Source organism: Cupressus sempervirens, chromosome 1, assembly GCF_028749045.1.
Source record: "Cupressus sempervirens isolate cs-2001-9-10 chromosome 1, ASM2874904v1, whole genome shotgun sequence".
NCBI lineage: Eukaryota > Viridiplantae > Streptophyta > Pinopsida > Cupressales > Cupressaceae > Cupressus > Cupressus sempervirens.
The window spans coordinates 486,191,006-486,210,325 of record NC_143118.1 but is presented as its reverse complement, the minus strand read 5'-3'; positions in this window follow the sequence as shown (position 1 = coordinate 486,210,325).

Below are 19,320 nucleotides of genomic sequence, written 5' to 3'. Positions count from 1 at the left end.
TAATTGAAAGATATTTTATTTACCAGCTAATTTGACTATGTTTAGTCATCTTTTGACTTGGAATTGAATTGACTTTTTTGCCTATGTGGCAACTGTATGGAAATGTGGTCTTCTTATGAGAATACAAAAGGGTATGAATAGATATTTAATCTTTTTTTCAGAATATTTTGCATTGGTTTTTTGTATATGTCATGATCCACCATGTACAGTTCCTATTTTATAGGACGTTGTTGCCAACTTTTGAATCAATAAACCTAGTGAATGAACATTGACTGACGGGTTGGAAGTTTTGAGTTGTTTGACATAGACTTGGTCATTATGTATTCAACTTAGACCTTTAGATTTTAGTTTTATTATCTAGTCATATGTAGAACTTTGGATCATTGTTTCTTGATACATTTGACTATGTGGCTTTTTACCATTCATATTCTTATCATATTGGTTAGATATATGATGTTCATTTCAAGCTAATTGATCCATTATAATGATAACTTTTGCAAGCATTTTTGTGCATAATGATGATTAAATGTTAATGATTACATTGATGATGTTATATGCAGATATCATTATATTTCATGATGATTCAAATGATGATGAAATAGTTGTAATATAGTTGCATTACCTAATTATTGGCAGTAACCTATTGATGTGGATACCTACTCATTTAGAGAACACCACATGGTAGATGGAATGTATGGTTGACTAATTTTGTTACTCATGATCAAGGTGTGATTAAAGATGGGTTCAAAGGAAAAAAATTGAATCTAGATATTTATAATTTGAAATTTCTCTTGTTGAGGTATTGACATTGAGAATGAGCTAAAATTATTGTGAGTGTATATGTATAAGTATGGCAGGAAGTATATATGAAACTTATTACTAGCGAGGTCAAACCCATGTGACACCAAGGTGTGATAAGTAAAGCACATGTATGTGTGTTGTATCATGTGACTTTAAGGTAGTATGTTACTTAATTTTGAGAATTTTTGAGATAAGGAAGTATTTGATTTGATATTTCATTGGATATTTGATTTTATTTATGATATACAATGGATTGATATTTTGGCAGTGTTCCTAGTGATGCAATAGAGAGAATGAAACATCATAAGAATGGGGGAATATTATTGGAGAGAGGTAGCCAAACCTTGTAAAACTATAGAATGGTAATGGAGTTCACACACTCATGTAGAAAAGATACTTGAAATGATTAATTATTACATGTGCTTACTTCAAGTATGAGTTTAATTTTTTTTTAACTATGGTTACATCAAACTAATGCTTGTAATATCTTTGAAAATTTGTGTGCTAATAAAATGTAGGTCTCATAAATAAGGAAATGAAAAATTTGGCCTTATCAATGTTGTTGATAAAATTGAATGTAGTACATGCATATTGTAAGTAATGAAAGTTGGATTTTGGTCCTATTAATCTAATTTTCTTAAATTCCTTTAAATATGACCACATTTTCTTACTTATCTGCATTAGGATGATGCAATTTCTAAGGGGGGAAGAATGTCACAACCCGTCTCCCCACAACCTGAATAAAATGAAAATTTTATTGACACATAGATTTTTTCATTTAACATAATTGCAAAAGGAAATGAGTGATTCTTGACTAGGCAAACTAACTACTTGATAGTATAATTAAGTAGATAGAAATTTTGATTTCATTTAGAATGGATAAGGGGGATTTGGTTTGGTTATGCATTTGGGGAATTTTATATATATTCACAATTATGAATCTTAGAAAAGCAATGAACACATGTGTCTAGAGAGATGGAAGGATTGCAACAAATATTGGGGAAAGGGCTTTGGAAACCATCTATTATACTAGGTTCCCTATTCTTTTGTATTGTTCCATAATTTGCATGTTTCCAATGATTATTCAAGATGAAAAGAATGTTGGTAGACATCAATAGAGATTATCTTTAATTCATGGCATGATCATTATTTGTGTTTTGAAATGGATGGCTTTCTAGTGTTGCCTCTATATGATCACTTGGTTGTTAATTTTGTTGTTGATTTTTCAACCTGTTTGTTACTGTTGTTTCCTTTATTAATCGATTCTTGGAATTGGGATTGGACGACCTATCTCACATATTGGTGATGATAGTGCATCATGTATGTACAGGTCTTTCTTAGTGGTAGCAAACTAAACCCAAAGGATATCTCTGGCTACGATTATTTCACCACTTAAAATACAAAATTATGCTTGTGTTTTACTTACTTTCTCTTTGATAGTGATAATAATTAACGTGAATGAGGATTTTAGTCACAAATTAGAAAGCTAGTTTCTTTTAATTATTAAACCTTATAGGAGACAATCTTATGAGTGGGGCCTTGGAATTTTCTATTTCAACCCTATCACATGCACATATATGTCGAGCTCAAAGTTAGCCATTAGTAATGAATGTCAATTATAATGTGTTAAATTCATGCATAATAAAGTGAACTTGCTAGATACAAAATGTAGGAGCCATAAATTTTCTCGATGGAGAGTCTTAAAGTTAATTTTGATGTGCAGCTCAACCATTTTTAATTTGATTGTATTGTGTGTCTAATATACATTATCTCCACCCAAGCATGGCAACAATTAATTCAATAAGATCCAAAACTCCTATTCAACTCCACTTTCCTCATTTTGACAGTGATTTAATTGCTAAAATCCAAAAGCCAGTTTGGCCTCTTGTGGAGAATCTTGCCCCTTGCCCAATGATGCAAATATATGAAGTTGGCAAAGTTCATTCTAAATCCAAATCAAATCATTTTCTTTATAGAGCCAGAAGAAGAAAAAGACCTAGTTAGAGTAGGGAAAGGGTACAACACCTAACTGGTTATGGCTTCTATGCTAAGTGAGAAAATTTTTGTTGAGTTTGGAATGATTAAAATTATTGAAGATTATAATAGTTTTTGGAATGAAAGTTTATAATATTTTCACATTGAAACATTTTCGGCTCAGCTTGCCAGTAAATCTTTGAGAGTTAAGAACAAGCATAAGATATGTATTAACCAACCAGATTTTATTATAACCTAACTTATGCATAGAGATCCAACTTAAAATATGTACCAATCAAAGAAATTAATTATCACATGTTCTGTGAGCTGAGACACTACTTAAAATACTTCATTATTATAAACTGGAACAATATAAACATGGTTTGGAGAATGTTCATCATTTTTACAATGTTGTTGAAATGATGTCATATTTTTACTCTCGTGAAACCTATTGCTATATATTGAGTATTTTTTTGATTAAGTGATGACATGGATATAATTATTGGCTAGATTATTGTAGATTTCATTATGAATATCCAATCTTGTTGACTTGGAAAATGAGAACATTTCATTGTATTTCAAAATGTTATAATTGTTGTTAAGATTGTAAATTGAAAATCTACAATAGAAAAGTGTAGCCAACATGTATTTGGAAATGTGCTCGCTTAAATCCAATAGCATTACTTAATTTTAGTACCAAATCTTGTGAAGCTAGAATCTAAAATAAAAATTGAATATATAAGAGGATGTTCATGATTATACTTGTGAATACAATTTTGTATGATGTTTTTAAAAAATTGTGTATTCATTACAAATGTTGAATCTCCTTGAATGCATTAAGTCTTTAATTAAAATTTCTATGTTTCAAAAACTTAATTATTTGTATTAGAAATTAGAGAATATAAAAATTGGTTTGATTGTTTTATTGTTGTTGCCACATAGAATATATTGGTTAGGATGACAGATGTTTGTTTTAGGCTGATATGGCAATATGATAGGAGATAAAATCCTTACATACTCAAACTATAGTGAAATGTCTCCTAATGATTATGTATATGCTTGGTTAATTCTTGTATGAGTAGTTATTAGAATGGTTTAAAAAGGCTTTCAAGGAATTTTTGTTATCTATGATACTTCATTTCCATTATCTTCACTTGTGAATGTACCTTTGGGTTATCAATTTGTGTTTTCATGTATGAAGTAGACTAATGGTAAGATATAATAGGCACGGATATGTCCATAATGATGTTATATTGAAATTTGGATATGGATGTATTACATAGAACAATTCCTTTACACCTCTCATTTATCCTATTTGAACTTCCTCGATGTTGGTCTAGGTATCTTTCGTGTTAGAAAAGATTCTAGGGAAGCTTAAAATCTTCAAGGTAGGGTGGTAAAGAACTCCTACAATATTATGTCCCTCTCATTTCCTTGGACTTATGGAGACTTTGACAGCTCGGTTGATAGGTTTGATACATGATTATATTCTAGTAACCGGTTTATTGATTATTTAGAACATTTCATTTTTATTTCCTATCTTTATATATATATTTTTAAAATTTTAATGGTAATTATAAAGTATTGTTGACTGACCAATATTCAAATCACTTGGACTCTTGTAGATATTCCACATTTTATGGAGATTTTTGATGTGGCATTGGATTTGTTGGGAAAATCTTTACAAATATGAAGAAAATTAAGTAGTGAAACTTAGTTCCTGACATGTGATGTCTTTTGATTAAACCAAAATTTAATATGTTAAATCTTTATGAAATCATCTAAATTTTAGCAAGATACTTGATGGATTCTAAGAATAGACAAAGCTCATAGAGAGTTTGGGGCTCCTCTTATTCTTCTAATAATCAGATTGAATCCTTACATATTGTTGGGCTCATAGTCTAGGCCAATAGAATTATCAACATACTATTTAGAGATTTATAAGATTGAATTGAAAAAAAAAACTATGAATAATAAAAATAAGGATTTCAATTTTTCCTACCAACCAACAAAACTACCTCAAAAACAAACTTGTCCAAAATTTTCCTAGTAACAATAAAAAACTATGTTCCTTGGATATTAACCTCGTGAGACAAGTCTTGTCATAATCAAATTATATATTTTCTTGTAAACCACACTTCAAAGAGGAATAGCCTTGAAGAGATTTAATGAAATAGTCCATTCTCTTTTTTGGTTTGAGGTTCAAAACCCTTGGCTAAGTGCCAAGGAATTAGGGCTATCCATTCGGGTAGAATATTCTTGGGGCACAATCTGACCTCACCTCTTGTGATGTTAGATTCTTTGTCTTAATAAGTTGCAATGCCCCACTTGGAGATCCTTGGAAATAAGGATAAATATAAGCCAAGATTAAAAATTAAAAACAAGTATGGATGCACCTGACATACAACATATGAGGATCACAACAAAAGACTAACCAAACATCCCAACACCAACAGATCTCCAAATAGCACTACTAACCAAAATGATTGATAACAAAACACACATAATTGAGTTCAATTATCAAAACATTTCGAATTCAAAATGCAACACCAAAGGATTGGCAAACAACTAAGATGGTAGCCAAAACACTTCTTGAAAAGTCTGAGTCAAACTAAAAAGTGTTTGTTGTCCGCCCAAATAGTTTTTTGCAAATACCAAGCAATACTCTAAAATAGTCCTATGCAATACTTTCCAATATCACATGACCTTTCTCAAGAGGGGAGGTTACACTTTCATGGTTTGGGTGACACTCCTCAAAAGGGTGTGTGATACTTTACAAGTATCATACGAAACTTCTTCACAAGGGGGTGCAATACTGGAAAGTATCACATGATATTTCTCTAAGAGACGTATGATATAATTAGGGATTGCATGATAGATCTCTATTGGGCGTGTGACACTTTAAAGTATTGCCCTATGATAACACATGGTTGCCCAAGAGTACAAGAAAAACTTCTAATGATAACTAGAGAGTAAAATAAAGTTTAGAACCTCCACATTGGAGAGTACCAGATCCACAATTCTAGGTGTAAACACTCAAACACAATAAAGAAAGATGGAAACTGTATCTAACCATCTAACAATTAGTGAAGGAAAAGTATAGAAGGAAACATTGCAGTGCACTAAAATAACATCGCAATAAACTAAAGTAACATCACAATGAATAGTACAACCAAACTAAGTATGTGGTTCCTCCCAACCATAATAGCATCATAAGACTATCGTGGACCCTAGCCATTACCCGTGCATAACATCCCAAACTACTAACTAGATCTTTGGTGCTAACTTATGAGGATATCACTACTAAAATGTGCTACAACATAAGCATAAGAGAATCTAACATGCTAGAAGTAAAGCACAAGATAATCCTACGAATCAACTCATCATCTACATATGATAATCATCATAATAAGGAAATGTGTCAATAACTAGCATCATCTAAACATGATATACAAGCATTTCAATGAAATCATAAATCACAAGAAAGTATACTCCAAAACCCAAAGTACCAAGTGAAAACATCCAACAACAGTTGCATTAGGATAATAGAATGTCTCTGTACACCAATCCCCAGTAATGGTCTAGGTAGCTACACCTCCCAACCACATGGAACCCGTAGGCCTGCCCCCGCCATGCTGATGGAGGTAATGATCCAACCATAAACACACATAAAGAAAATATCCATGGCTAAAACTCATGACAAACAATATGATGACTAAAACCAAGAACATAGACAATAAATAAATTATAGGTTCTAGTCAGACACTTGATGGGCTACTAAATAGGGGCTAACATCATGGAGAGTCACTTGGCACCCAAAAGCCCAAGCTCAGATCTGTGCAGACTCAACTTCCCAATGGAAGGCTCACACACTGAAGCGCTATTTTATTATCTTAAATTGTATTACCACCTAGTGTTTTATTTAGTTATCAATTACTTAAAGCTTCCTCTACCAACCTATGGTGCCATGACCACCAAACTATGAGATAGAAGTCCCCTCCATATGCTACCCTACCCTACCCATGCTCATCCAATGATGAGTGCCTATAGGCATGTAAGTTTCAAACCCAACCCCAATGATCATAACTTTTGGAAGTACCATAGAAGATTGTGCCTCACAAGTCACCTGACAAATGTACATGCACATATTCATGTGTGGTGCACCACCATCACGAAGATCATGACACAAGGACTAGATGAGAATACAAGTAGAAAGTCACTCAACCAAAAACAAACTCAGGAGGACGGATGTGGCATGCATCCCAATGTAACATAAAAATACAACAAAAGTCTAACTGACATCCAAATGGATGATCCAGGTCCATGACCAAACTCATGCCAAGAAAACCTGAAAAAATTGGGGCAACATGCAAAATGAGGTAAAAACCCCAAAAATTGGAAAACTTCAAAATTAAAACCCATTTGGTCTTTGGGCACAAGAATCTTGAAAATCTAATAATATTTGGGTTTGGACACTGTATGCAGAAATGGACAGTATAACGGTGTGAAACCCCAAATCCCCATCCCAAAAATAGGGAAAATGTTCATGCTCAACCAATTGGGCAAGACAAGCAAACAAAAATGAATGGGAACACTAGTTCTCAGCCTCCTAACAAACTACTACCAGAAATAGAAGTCAAAATGAAGTAGAAACAAGAAAGCAGGAAAGCCCTACTTGACAAAAAAAGGGGCAAAAATGAAAATCAGCTTAATAAAATAAATAACCTATTAATACTGCCAAAAGTGATAACAAAGCAAGGTCTCCCCAAGCCAAATCCAATGAGACTGACCTCGCAAAAATCCCACGCTCACAGCTCTCAGAATGAGAAAAAAACCAATCCTTTAGAAAGAGGATTATAGAAAAGCTCTCCAATTTAAATTATAAAATTGAAAAGCGAGAAAACAAATCCCTTTTTCAACACTTATTCACTTTTCGAGTGAATAGTCGATTAGGGCAAATAGCCAGTTAGACTAGCTACACTCTGAATCAAACCAAATAAAAACAAGTCAATCCTCATAATTGGAATTCACCTAAGGCAAAGTTTCCAAAAATTAATTTCAATAAGATTTAAAGCCCAAAAACCCAAAATCACAAAAAATCACTTAACAAATTTAATGACAATGTGAACCTCTAAATGCATAGACACGCTCACTTGTCTAATCACATAATGTAGATGAGTTTGGATTTAATAATCACCAAAAGGTTTAATTTAAATAGTTAGAATAAGAATACCTTGACCATACAAGGATGACATTGGTAAAATATGAATAGTTGAATCACTAACTCCATGTGCCACTGTTGGGGATATAATTCATGCACACTAAAACACATGATCAAGTGCGATTGCATATAATATCATACTCATGTTCCCATAAAGTATAAAGAAACAAGAATGAAGTAATTTACCATAGCATAAAATCCATCACATGACATAATCAAAAAATATGTCCAAATACCAGATAATCGGATATCATCATAGACCTACCATCATCTCAAAATGGCATCAACATGCAAATATGATAAACTAAATAGCATAGCAGTATAGCATCTATGATATTAAAATCAAAGTATAACATTCGACCCTTAGGTCATCTCAAGATACATATATAATAAGGGTATCAAGTATCTCTCGAATCAAAAATAGATTGCAAACACAAGAGGCACTATGTAAGATTTGATCCTTAGTAGGCTCATTTAGAAACATTCAACTTCACAAATATATCAAGGTGTTGGAGCTCTAATTTTTTCTAATTTCCACTTTTAGATAAGTTTTTCCATTTATTTTTGGCCTCCCATAATTAAATTTAATACATTTATCAAATGGAAGAAAATTGGGGTGTACACAAGTTCTATATAGTACATAATATAATTATCTCAAGGGTCCACTTTTAAAACTCAATATTTCAATAACTATGTTTCTCTTATCAAATCAAAATTTCCCTTAGATTTTCCAAATCATAGTGTAATCCTACATCAATTTGCAAAACCCATGACCTAGTTTTCCAATTTTTCCAAGTCCATATTCAAGATACTTCCTAGACATTGTCAAGTCAATCAAAGTGGTTCTTCACATAAATTAATATTTTAAATCCAAATCATCCCAAAAGAAAACCAATTGACCCTTATAATTATTTTTACTATAGAGAACCCCAATGCAAATCCTTAGTCTCCTATGAGTTCATTTGATATCTTTCATTGGCAAGAACCAAAAGCAATCTAGATTTTTTGTATGCACAATGTCAGCATTGATCAAGACAAATTTTTAAAGTTGTATTTATTGGATAGATATTACAACTACTAGATTTGTTCCCATGATTCCCTATGTGAAATTGCATTTCCATATCAAATTGTAGAACTTCATCATTTGGTTTGACATGTTTTGAAATCCAAAAGTAGAGAAAGAAAAATATAAGTATGTAACATCGTGAAATGGGATGATAATATTGGGTTTTAAATTATTTAAATAAATTTTATTTAAATAGTATTTATTTTTCAATTAAGAATGATACTATTCAAGATAAACTCAAAATTTTAGATAAATTTGATATGAATTAAAATAATTAAAGTAAAATATAAGCCCCATGGTTTCATCAAAAAAATATAAATGGGAACAAGGAATATTGTATGTCCTAATTCTTCTCCATGATGAGTAAGAAGAAAATTTGATGAAATAGTGAATTAAATTTATTTTAAGATGAATACTTTAATTTCATGGGTTTTATAACCAAAATGATTTTGAATTATTTTCTTCATTTCACGAAAGGAGCGAGGACCAATATCTATTGAACCTGGGGTGTTGTTAGAATTTCAAACCAAATCACATTTCCATGATCCTCCGTAACGCATCTCCTAACATACACTATCCTAACAATAAATCTCCAATAGATGAGAATAACTCAAAGTTATCGCTTCTTAGAGATCTTATCCCCAATTGGCTCCTGGTGTGTCAGAAATCTATTTATTTCACTAGATAAGATTGAATCTAATTTGTGTGGAAGGAATTGAGATTTTATTTTTGGATAACAAATGCTATAAAGAAAGCATATTTCCATATTTAGGAGCAAATTGTGAAATAGAAGTAACAAAAGGAATGTTCTTGTGTTATGTTTAAACTAGAGAATTCATGGGTATAGTTGTAGGTGTTTGTCTTTTTGAGTAGTGATTTCTCTAGACATTTTTGGGAGAGCTCTTAGCAGCTCTAAGAATTGTACATAGCCCTAGATAGCTACAAGTTATTTTGTAGTCATTAGTTGGAGATGATAGTTTATTTTCTTAGTTTGTAGTTTCCATTTTTAGATTAATAGTCGTTAAAATCATTTTTAAATTTGAAATAGAAAGTAAGAAGATAACTTGCATATCTCTATCTCTATATTTTATTGTTTTCATTTACTTTAATTCCACTATGCATTCTAGTGATTGGAAATAAACTTTTGTTCTCTTGGTGTATGCTTTGTTTTATTTTTCCATGTTTTGGGTATTTTTCTTATTGCTGATAACAGAGCATCTATGTGTGAGTTCTTGGGTTTTTTTAGCGTTCCTAAAATCTTTTCTTGTTATCACAGCTATTTGGTCCTCAATCCTTTTGATTTTAGACATTTTTGGGTGGGGGGGTGTTGAGGTGTTTTCTATAGGATACATGGTTGGAGATGAAGAAAAGAGCTAGGAAAGGTCTATTACAAGATAAGGTTATCATTGCACCAAAATATCAACATGTCAATGCCTAATACAACCACTCGACTTATAGAGCACAAGAGGTAGTTAAGCCATGTCATGCATTCCAAAGGGAAGTGATGGTTAGTGAATATTAATTTGTAGGATGATTGTAAGGGATCATAAGGTGTCCTAGGGAATACCAATTTGTCATAGAAACCATTAACACCCCTTATGCCCCACTAAAACCCTTAAGAATACATCTTAATTATCCTAATGGGTCATAATGAGTCATAAGATGTCCTAGGTGTCCTTAAGACCCCTTACAACCCGTTTGGATTTGTATAACTATGTAAGGGATCATAAGGCATCCTAGGAAACATCAATGTGTCCTAAGAACCCTTAAGACATCTTAGAACCCATTAGGACCTCCTAATAAAATATCTTAGGTGTCATAAGGGGTCATAAGGTGTCCAAAGACCCCTTCAGACTCCTTATAACCCTTTAGGACCCCTAGGAATACAACTTAGGTGTTCTAAGGGGTCATAAGGTGTCTTAGGACCCCTCATGACCCATTAGGACCTCTAAGAATGTATCTTAAGGGTCCTAAGAGGTCACAAGGTTTCATAGGACACAAAGTCTCTCTCTCTCTCTCTCTCTCTCTCTCTCTCTCTCTCTCTCTCTCTCTCTCACACACACACACACACACACACACAATCTTGTACTATTCTTACATAGTGATAGCACACTATATTTTGAATTGACATCTAAGCCATACTATGTGCATGTTATGGCACAAACATCCTATAGGACATATAAATTATGTCTCTTGGGGACCAAAAATGATTTTGGAACATTTTTGGTCTCCCATCTTCGTGCACTTGCTATGATATTAAATAATTTTAAAAAAATCAATTATGGATGAAGAGGAAATGAATAATATAAATATTTTATTTAGTTTTAGAAGACATAGTTAGCTCTAGAGGAATAGAAAAACTTTTAAAATTATTTTAAAAAATTATTTACTTATAGAATGAATAGTTAGTTAATTAAATAATTATATATAATTATTTAATTATGGTGAAAAGGACAATACATGTTAATTTAGTTTAATACTAATATTACTAAATTAAAATTAGGGAAATATATTAATTAATCTAAAAAAACATTTGATTAATTTTGGAGGAAGAATTAGTTAATTAAATCATTAAAATTATTTAACTATGAAAAATTTGGAGGGAAATTTAAATTGGAAGAATGACACAAAAAAATATAATTTAATTAATTAAGATAAAAATTAGTAAAACATCGTGTGTAGGTGATGTGAAAATTTTAAGTGTATATAATTTAAATTTATTTCAATGGATTTAACTGTTTGTTATGCATTTAATTCTTTGTTTTGTCATTCTCTCCTTGATTAGAGTAGGCATTCACTTAGAAATTGAGTATTTGTGATTGATCTCTCCAATCTCAATTCTCTTTGCTTGAATTTCTATGCTTTTAGTAATCACATACAAAATAGCAATCCAATTAGACTTAGTGTATTCCATTATGAAAATGAAGTGCACCCAAATCATATCTAAAATAGAAAATTAGAAGTTGGAAATATATAACACATCAAATCCACCAAAATGTAATATTGGTAAATGAGACCTCATAATTGTTGATCTCAAATTGGTTTTAACAAGTAAGTGTCTATACACTTAAGTCATTTATTTAGTTTATGCCAAACAAGTAGTATATGTTGAGCACAACATGTATAAGATAGAGCATGTCAAGTTCACAATAAGTGTTGAGGCACTCATGTGTCGAGCCACTCAAGTGATGAGAAAATAGTGTATGTTGAGTGATATAGAAGCTGAGAAGATAGTGTATGCCAAGTGATATAGAAGCCAAGCAAGTAGTGCATGCTGAGTCATTCAGATGTCAAGTCACAGTATGGAAATTAGTATATGCTAAGCACTAGAGACTTCAGATGTTGAGTAACATAGTTTTTCATAGTTGTTAATGGCACAAACTACTGCGTAAACTAGTTTTGATCTGACTTATAGATTGAATTATGATATTTTGGTGATAAGGATGAACCTTAAGTTGGAATCCCTATGAATCACATGCATCCAATCAAGAAAAGAGAAGGTTTAAGTGGAAAAATGGATGAATCACAGTCATTGATTCATACCTAATCCTAAATCACCGAGTTCTTCTTAAGGAGGAGAAACCCTAAACTTCATATGCATGTGGAAGGACCAAAGAGAGAAGTTTGCATGCACAAACAGAGCATTCATGGTGACCAAGGAATTTTGAATTTAAATTGCATTGTAGAATCATTTAAAGGAGAACCAAGGAAGGAAATAGTACGTAGTAGAGAGACATTTGATCAAGAAGGATCAAGAATACATCAATTTAGAGGTGATCTGTCATAAAAAAAAAAAGTGCTAATCATGGGATCAATGTTGAGTCATTCTAAAAGAAGAATTAGTTAAATCTCTTAATAGAGTAGTCCTAACAAGCTATATTGAAATCCTCTAACAAGGTGTTTACTTAATTGTGAGTTAAATTCCTTTAACAAGGTACACTTTTAATAGGGTGTTAAAATTCTTTAACAGGGTGAGACCTAACAGTCTTTGTAAGCCTTTAATAGGGAAGACCTTTCATAGGGTAGATCATGTCTCATAATCAAACATTGTAACCTTCATTGGATACACTCTATCACTTTAGTAGTGAAGAATTGTGAGTGTCATCCCCACCCCAATTTTACCTTCTCATTGTAGGGTCTCTAGGTAACCATATCTGGTGTCATATATGTGTGAATGTTTACTTGTTTACATGATTTAGATATACATGCTTTACATGGTATTTCAATTTACTTAGTAGATGTATGAGATGGATATGTGGTGAAAGTTTTATGGGTCAAAGTTTAAACTACTGATTCACCCCACCCCCCTTCTCTGAAGTTTACCTTTCCTATTGTAATTCCAACAATTGGTATCAAAGCCTTGTTCTCTGAAAGAGAAGCTTTGCATCTTTAAGGAAAGATCTTGAAATGGAAGTGTACGAATTGGGAAAGATCATTGAAAACCAGAGAATTGAAATAAAACTCATTCTGCATCAACTGAATGAAGTAAGAGAAGAAGTAAAGAAATCTTTAAAGAGAAGGAAGGAAATTTCTATTGAGTAGAATGATACACAATACAGTGAGATGGACACTACTAAGCTATTTGCTAATGGAGACTCCAATGAATTTGATGCATTAGTTGTAGATCTAATGGAAAAGCATAGAGCCCAAGCTAAGGAAATAAAAAATATCAAGTTAAAGAAATACTACTTTGGGAGGTGACCAAATAGAAAAAGAAAGCTATGGAAGACAAAGCCATGATTAAAGAAGACAAAAGAGTTTTGACCAACAAACTAGAAGAGAAATTATTAGAGCTAACTAAGATTTCTAACATGCAATTGGATACTTTGAGTCAAATAATAAATGCCAACTATGAATTGAATGTCAAGGACATTGAGATAACAACATTGAAGTTATAGAATGAGAAATTTCATAATGACCTAAAAAGGGAAAAGGAATTTGCTGAAAGTTACAATAAACCAAGCAAAGCCATCAAATACTCTGAGAAATTATTGAGATCCCCTAGATCCAATAATGATACACTTGGATTGGGATACACAAGTACCAAAGAAGGAGAGTCATCCAAAAGTGTTGAAGAAAGGAACAAAAAAGGTAAGAATTCCAAACCTACTTATCATAGTTGTGGTAAGAAAGGACATACTGCTAATGTGTGTAGGAGCAAGACTATAAATTAGAATGTCAAGCATAAGAGCATGGTTCACTACCATAAGTGCAACAAATAAGGTCATCAAGCACGTCAATATAAAACTAAGACCATGCACACACAAAGATTTGAAGGATATTGTTATAACTGTCAGAAGTATATACATAAAGCTTTTGAGTGTAGATCCAAACCCATGTGGTCATCAAACCAACAAACAAAGGTAAAGAACAATGGAAACTCTTATAATTGGGATTATAATATAAGATATAGCTATCATTATTGACAAGAGTATGGACATGTTCTTGAGAATTGCATTAGAACACACTTTAGAAGTGACTACAAAACATGGTTGAGTCAAACCACATGTTTTAGTTGTTTGAAGATTGGTCACATAAGTCAATATTGTTGAACAAGGTCAAAGGCACCAAGTTGTGAGTTCAATAAAGGAAAAGGCAAGGCAGATGTTGAAAATGTTAGAAATGATATGAACAAGACATGGAAGAAAAAGGAGGATTGTAGCACATCAAATGGAGAAAGGATCACTTCACCCAATGGGTTAGGTGATTACACCTCATCAAACTAAGCAATCAAGAGGTATGTGGGACTAATATTCAAAAATTTATATCATACATCAATTCCAAAGGATTTAGTACTGAAAAGTTTACATAAGCATGAACAAAGATGCAAGATGTTATCAGGAATCAAAGAAAAATCCTTAAGTTTTTCATGTTATTGCCAAGCATGAAAAGTTTCCTATGATTGCCAAGTGAAATGCTAGAGGATGTCAAACTAACAGACTAGCTAGTTGTTGTTGAGCTCATAATGATTACCAAATGAATGAAAATACTAGTGGATGCTGAGTGAGCCTAAAATTAGTTGATGCCAAGCTTACAACTATGTAAGCACTCATCATTAATTACAGTATTTCAAAAGGGTATTTGACCAATTTCAACTCATTTTACATCATTTCAAAATTGAGAAAGAGCAAGAAAAGCTAAAGGTGATTTGGAATTCCATTTGGAGCATTTATAGAAGATTTGAACAATAATTTGACACCATTTTATTAGATTTTGCAAGGTATTTAACGTGTGCCATTTTACATTGTTTCTTGTTTCATAAACCCTGGTTTCATAAAATGGCATCTAGTTCAAAGAGTGTAGGTTTTGAATGTTCAGTTGGTTAGTAACAAAGTTAAACAACCTGTTTTCAAAGCCATACCAAACATTTCATACAAACAAGATCCCTCCAGTGCATTATCCATGATACCACCAAAATTTCTAATGATTCAAGATGTTAGAAAGTGTTACAACTGTAAGATTGGTAGTATTGGAGATATGGAAATCAGAGAAGCATATGGTAAATTATGTGAAAACAGTGTGCTAAGGGAAGGATACAAGATTGTGGAGAAGAAAGGGTTAACTCATGCCCTGTATTTCCCTAATATTTTCAAAACTAAATGGATTAGGATTGTATTGAGTAGGATTCATGATAGTTCACTATGGTTAGACAATGGGCCTATTAAAATTGCCAAAAGAATAATCCATAGGGTAATAGGGTATCCAACCCTAGATCAACCTAAGACTATGAGGAGTGAATCCAAAGAGGTTATTGAGAAGAACAAAGGGGCTATGTGGAATAAGAGGGGAATGACAATTGACAACATCACAAATCCTCTGATAGATTTTGTAGTAAGGGTAATTGCACACAAATTTTACCAATCAAGCAGATTGAATAGTGTGCCCTATATTGTAGTAGATGTGGATTATAAGATTCTGAAGAAGGGTCATACATATGATCTTGCCAAGCTACAACTACAACAATTAATTGAAAACTTAGGAGTAATAAGGAAAACAAAGAGTGCTCAATGCAAATTTGGATCTATTTTGATATGTATCTTCTTTTATGTTCAAAACACATTTCCTACATTTGGCACTGTGGCATGGAAGATAAATAGGTTTGTAGTAGTTCAAATAGGTGAGTTCATTGAATAGCTAGGTGATAATTTTGAATCAGTAATGACTAGTTACTTTGAGGACTTCAAGTAATCTATAAAGAAAAGATTGAGGATTCCAGTATCATTAGTGGAAAAGCATTATGATGATGTATGTATCCTAGTTGATGCTAATTATACATTTGTTCACGCAGTAACTCCAAGAGTAAGATGGCTAAGGCCATTAGGCTATGAAATTAATGTAGATGAGGCCTCTGTAGAAATAACAACATTACTTATAGAAGAAATAGATAAAAATGCCAAAGCATTTGGTAATTATGAAATGGATAAATCCAAGATTACCATGGAATTAAAGACCACCTTGTCATCAAGAAGAAGGAGAAGTTGGTAAAGAAATTGAAAGCTAGATTGGGTGAAGGTACCAAGCAAGAAGAGGATGAAGATGAAGAAGACACTTAGATCCAAGCACCACTTGCATTAACACAAGGATTGGGTGAAGATCAGAAAGAGGAAGAAGCAAAAATTGTAGAAGATGTCGAGGAAGCACCTACTCCTACTTATAAGAAGAAGAGAAAGGCTAAGGGACAAGCAGTGACAAGATCCAAGAATATTATCAAACAAAGCGAGCCAAAACCTACAACACCTACCACAAGGGCTAGTGCAAGTGTCACAACACAAAAGGCTAAAGAGAAAGCCAAACCTACAGAGAAGGAAGGAGGAGCAAAGGAAATACCAAGGAGAAAATACATAGCTCAAGTTGAATCTAATGAGGAAAGAATAGAATCTAATGACAAGAACTAATTTAAAGTGGTGAGTCACAATCCATCTTCATATTTAGACAACCTATATGAAAATGTTAAAAATAATGCAGATTTATTAGGATTTTCTCACACTGATTTTGATAATCTTGGTAAAGTTGAAAAGAATCAAGTGGAGGAGGCAATATATGCCATGATGGAAAATTTTAAGAAAGCCCGTCTAGAGATTGCTAACTCAATGCCTGAAAGTTTATATGAAAGAGTGGAGTAGAAATGATATTATTGTTTGAACGTACAAAGGAAAATTAGGGAGACATCACTTGCTCAAGTTATCCCTGAACTTAGCAAGACAAAAAATTGCTAAAGCCATGAAGAAATATGTTGTTAGATTTGTACCTAAATATAGAGCCTTCAACATATTGTAAAACAAAATTGAAGATGTTGTAAATAAGATCACATAGATGTGGAAAGTCACATATGGGTTAGCTACAGTAAAAGCAAGTGAACAAGAGCCTATTGAGGTTAAGGATGATGAAGAAGATGACAACAATGAAGGCATAGCTGAGGGAGGTATAGAAATGAATATAGATGACCAAGCAACAACTGAGGTAGAGCAACAATGAGAATAGAGTGTACAAGATACATAATTGCCAAATGTTAGCCCTCAACAAATAACAAGTGCAAGTATTAAACTAGTTATAGTAAAGGATGTTTCTAATCTCACTGCACATAACATCAACCCCCTAAAATAGGAAGACTTGAAAAAGATACTTGATCGAACTGCACTGCAGGCTAAATTATGTGACAACCTTGTATTAGTGAGTGTAGATGAAATTCAGAAGTTAGTGATTGACACTAAAAGGAAAGAGGTGAAAATAAAAGAACCACTTACCATCACTCCTCAAGTCACTAATGTACAACCTTTAGATAAAGTACCAGAAGTTACACCTACAAAGGTTGATACAGTTGGAGAAGATAAAGTGAAAACTCATGTCACTACTGAAACATAGAGTCAAATAGGTTAGATAGATTTGTCTACACCTCTAGCACAAGTTCAAGGTGCAATCTAAAGAAATTTTGTAGAAAAGGAAAAGCTTGAAGAGACTAAGTTGACACCAAAGCTGAAGGAGCAAGCAACAATTCAAGCCCTGGTAACTTTACTAGAATCTAGCACTCCTAGTCACACTCTTCAGAGGCTAAGCATAGATGCAACACCTTTGCAATTTTCAGTTACGAGTCCAAGTTCATCAAAGGTAGAAGAGGTCATAACATATGGAAATGTAAGCTTGGAAGAAGAGATTATTTTACCAAAATATGATTATGAAACAATGATAATAGAGTAGATGGGTATACTACAAGAAGCCTTGGCTAGAAAGAAGCATCAAGAACTATGTAGAAGGGAGCATAGATAGAAGCAAGCTTTTCTTGATATTAAAGACATCTTCCTAGATGTATTTAGTCTGCCTACTCTAGATGAAACCAATCCACTCATTGAACAATTAACAAATATAGTGGAAAAGGTAAGTGATGTAGACCTTGATACTAATGCAAAGTTATTAGAATGGCCTGAAAAGAAATTTCAAAAAAAAGTGAACGAGAAAATATATAGTGATATATCACTTACACAAGTTGCATTGGAAACTAAGGTAGAGAGAGTAAAGAAGGTACTTGAGAACATTTTCTCACTTTACACCAAACTATGCAACCCCACACTCTTCACACAAGAGATAAGTAATCACATCCTAATCTTAGAGAGTAACATACAGTCATTAGGAGCTAAATTTCCCATGACTCCAACTCAATGTGAGAAGCATTTTAGAGCTTTATTGCAAACCCAGAGTTAGTTAGTAGCATTATCTATAGAAGAAGCCAATATAAGGGCCAAACTGATCAACATCCAAACAACATTGATTCCTCACATGGAGATTTTTCACAAGGAGTTAGGCTATGCAAAAACTCTTATGAAGAAAGACCCCAATCTTTCTACATTAGATGCCCTAGTCCACCTTGTTGCTGAGCTAGCCATCCAAATTAAGTCTTTGGATGTAGCTTGTGAAAATTGGGATGCTGCTCTCAAAATTGTTCTTGAGGTCCATAAATATTTTTTGGACAAAAACACTATTAGTGTATAGCCCATTGACATCAATATCAAAAAGGGGGAGATGAAAGAAAGCTAAGCAAAGGGGGAGAAAGTAAAAAGGGAGAGAAAGAGTAGCCAAAGCCAAAGGGGGAGCCAAAGGAGGAGAAAGTTAGCTTAACAAGAAGAAGAGAAAGAGTGCTAAGCTAAGATAGAGTAAGAGCATGGGGGAGCAAGCAAAGAACAGTAGAACAGTACAAAATATCTACTCAACAGGAGAAACATTTTGACTATAGAACTAGATCAAATAACTTAAGGGGAGTTATAAG